The sequence below is a fragment of the Dermacentor variabilis genome, chromosome 7, assembly GCF_050947875.1.
Source record: "Dermacentor variabilis isolate Ectoservices chromosome 7, ASM5094787v1, whole genome shotgun sequence".
NCBI classification, from domain to species: Eukaryota; Metazoa; Arthropoda; class Arachnida; order Ixodida; family Ixodidae; genus Dermacentor; species Dermacentor variabilis.
In genome coordinates, this window is record NC_134574.1 from 55,254,421 (window position 1) to 55,257,726 (window position 3,306).

Consider the following 3,306-nt stretch of genomic DNA (forward strand, 5'->3'; position numbering starts at 1 on the left):
TGTGTGTTCCGAGGGCCTGAATAATTTCGCATCTCCACTGATCTGAAAAGCAAGCATCCGACCAAAATCTTTCGGGTTCGTTGGAAAATGTGGCTAATCGAGAAACGGAGAAAACTCCGAGGAATATTGGCGGAGAAAGGGAAAGAGGTCTTTTCTTCCGCCGATATATTGCGCCATTCCAAGTATACGCATAGAAGATGAACCAAGTTACCCCCATCAAAATGTTATGAGTTAACTCTAAGCAGGGCCCTTTACGAAAAATCTACAGTTCACTTTCATCATCTTCCGCGCAGCACACGGCTGCTGGAAAGAAAGGGACAAACACATGCAATAGCGCACGCATCACAGTTCGCAAAAACAAACATGAATCTGCGAGACTAAACTGTTTGTGTACAACCACAATGTAAGTGCAAGGGTAGTATAGGGTAACATTTGGGAGATAACGGGGTCATGCCGCCATCAGCGTGTACATACATACATACATACATACATACATACATACATACATACATACGTTTGTCATACATACATACATACATACATACATACATGCACACATACATACATACATACATACATACATACATACATACATGCATACATACATACATACATACATACATACATACATACATACATACATACATACATACATACATACATACATACATACATACAAAAGTCGCAGTTTCGGCCAGAAGGCGAAGCGTCGATTGTGATAGCAAATTAGTGGACAACTATACAAAGTACGAATAGTAGTTTTATCGGCCGTATAAACTTGGAAACACTCGCTTACTAACTGAATTAACAAGCATGATGTCAGCGCGCACAAGCAAACATGAACACATCACGCTCGATGAGCTCCCGGGAACACTCGCTGTCAAAACGCTGGTGTGAGCAAGAGCGGCAGCAGCAGCGAGCGAAGTGGCCTTCATGCGGACTATCGTTTCAGCGCGAGGGCGGCGAGAACACAGCGCGCACAACGGTATGAGGCGTCTGCAGATCTCTATCAAGATTCGGCGCGCGCCGCCGTGCAAAGTACGCACCTGTTTGCGGAGCCGAAGCCGCCTCCCCACTTTCCTCCTTGTATGGCGCGGGAGATGGAGCCGCGATTGTCAGTTCCCCTTGTGCCCAGTCACGAAACGCACAGTTTGAAACCGGAGCACAACGCCAGCCCCTCCTCTTCCCCCATGGCCTTTCGCGCAACGGAAGGCGGCGCGTTTCCTCTCCGCTTTCTTTCTTCGCGCGCGCCAGATTGAGCCGCAATCGTCGGCTTACCTCGCATGATTTTACTCGCACATACAGCGTATGACGCGCGGAGACGGTTTTATCGCCCTTAGACTTTATACGGAACACCACGGCGACGGCAAAAATGCGCCTCGAGTGTCCATATAATTGCTAACACAATGATAAATAAATGTGAGACTTCGAGGCAACAGTTCAAATCCTTAACTCCACAAGAAGCAGCGTTCCGACCATGATATCGCGCGAATAGGGGTTTGTTACTCAAGTGAACTTTTCTATGGTGCCACTTGATAACAATAGATACTTGGGCTTTCGGTACCGCCCTGTTGGACGTTGATAGCGTCAAAATTATGAATAAACCGATGTTCTAAGAGCACCAGTGCGCAGGCTCGCATCTGTTCTTCCTATTTGCTCCTCGATAAGAGCACCTGAAATTTGAAAGTAGGGATTGTTTTGCCTTCGTAAGACCTCCAAAATAGAATGGGAAAAGTTGTATAAGTCATGCCTAAATAACTGCACCTAATTAGCAGGCAGAAAGAAGCGAGGGGTTCTAAAATCTGTCCGAATGATAACGCTCTCTTGCTTCTAATCACACTGCACGTCCATGAACCAAATACACAGTAGCAAAAAAGAAGAGGCGTAACCTAATCTTCAACGCCCAGCCTAACTTACGTTTTCCACAATCTGTGTCACTGTGTCGACTGTCGCATTCCTAGTTTAATCATTATACAAGTGAAACAGCTGGGTAGAGTAGAGGAAGCGTTACTTTTGCAGCTCCTTAATTTTTATACACACGGAAACGTATAAATCATGTTGGTGGGCGCACATTCCACTGAGTACCTTACAGAAGGTAAAATACAGCAATAGAAGGGAGCAGGGCTTGTATTCTAAACAAAGCACTTACGCTAGAAATATTCGTAAGAGGAAACTTCAGTCAATCCTGATGCTACACATTATACTAGCAAATGGCGAAAAATTATGGCAGAACCGAGCTCACGATGAATGTAGACTTAGTGACACACCGTATTGCCACCGCAGAGACGGGTCATTGTATGAGACGTGTATGCGTCCGGATTACTCTCTCGTGCTTCCCACTGATCCCGCTGCACCATCTAATGGCGCCACCGCGAAATTCAATTTCGAGTGCTATCTGGTCTATATTTGGTGTGAATGTGTAGTACCTGCTGGTTGCACATATTGTAATGACTAAATAAATAAATAAATAAATATACAGACCCAACGCACATCTTCGTATGTATACGAAACGGAGGTTTTGTGAAGTGGTTAAATAAGTATAGATTTGCCCATTTTATTCCTGTGTCTTTGGCATAAATGACACAGGCGCTCGCGCACCCGTGCCGCACGCAATGTGACACCACGTGGCGATAATCTAAAATAGCTGTATTATGGTTGGCGTTGGCACGATAGACGTATACGTGAGTTTCAGGCCTTAGGGTTAGAGCGTCGGGCTACATGCTGCGCTGGGGTGCAGAGGTTAGATCGAAATATTGGAGCCCGCATTTCAGTTTTTACAGCGAAGCTGGATGTGACTAGGGTCTGGAAAAAATTGCGTACGTCTATCGAGCCGTCTAGATCAATAATTTTTCCCCATACGTGGGCCCATACCGAAGATAGTGAAACACCGGACCGACCCGCGGCAGAGGTGAAGCAGGCTTTAAGCACTCTGCCAACTTGGAAAATAAGCTTAATATCTTAGGTCCAAATACAACCCGTATCAGATATTAAGCTGATAAGAACAGATAGCACACTTTGACCCGCGTCGGCCATATCTACGTTTGCACCACCCTCTCTTTGTCGGCGTTCCAAGCGCTTGTGTATCCCCTTTCCTTTCTTTCCGATCTCCCGTGGTGGCGCTCCCGTAAGCGTGCTGCCCGCCACGACCACGAGGCGGAAAGAAATGCGAACCGTCCATGTGGCCCCGATCCCTCAAACTTATAACGTTTCACGGGACCAACGGCCAGGCTTCACAGGGAGTCTGTGGGGAACCAATTTTGGGTGGCCTGTGTTGTGTGTGTTACCGCTTGTGGTTTTCGAGTGACC

General features: G+C 46.5%; 1 pseudogene; it reads right to left on the reverse strand.

Moving 5' to 3' along the window:
• Positions 1-2,854: 2,854 nt before the first annotated feature.
• Positions 2,855-3,035, reverse strand: LOC142589163 (U2 spliceosomal RNA; annotated as a pseudogene).
• Between the last annotated feature and the right edge of the window lie 271 nt (positions 3,036-3,306).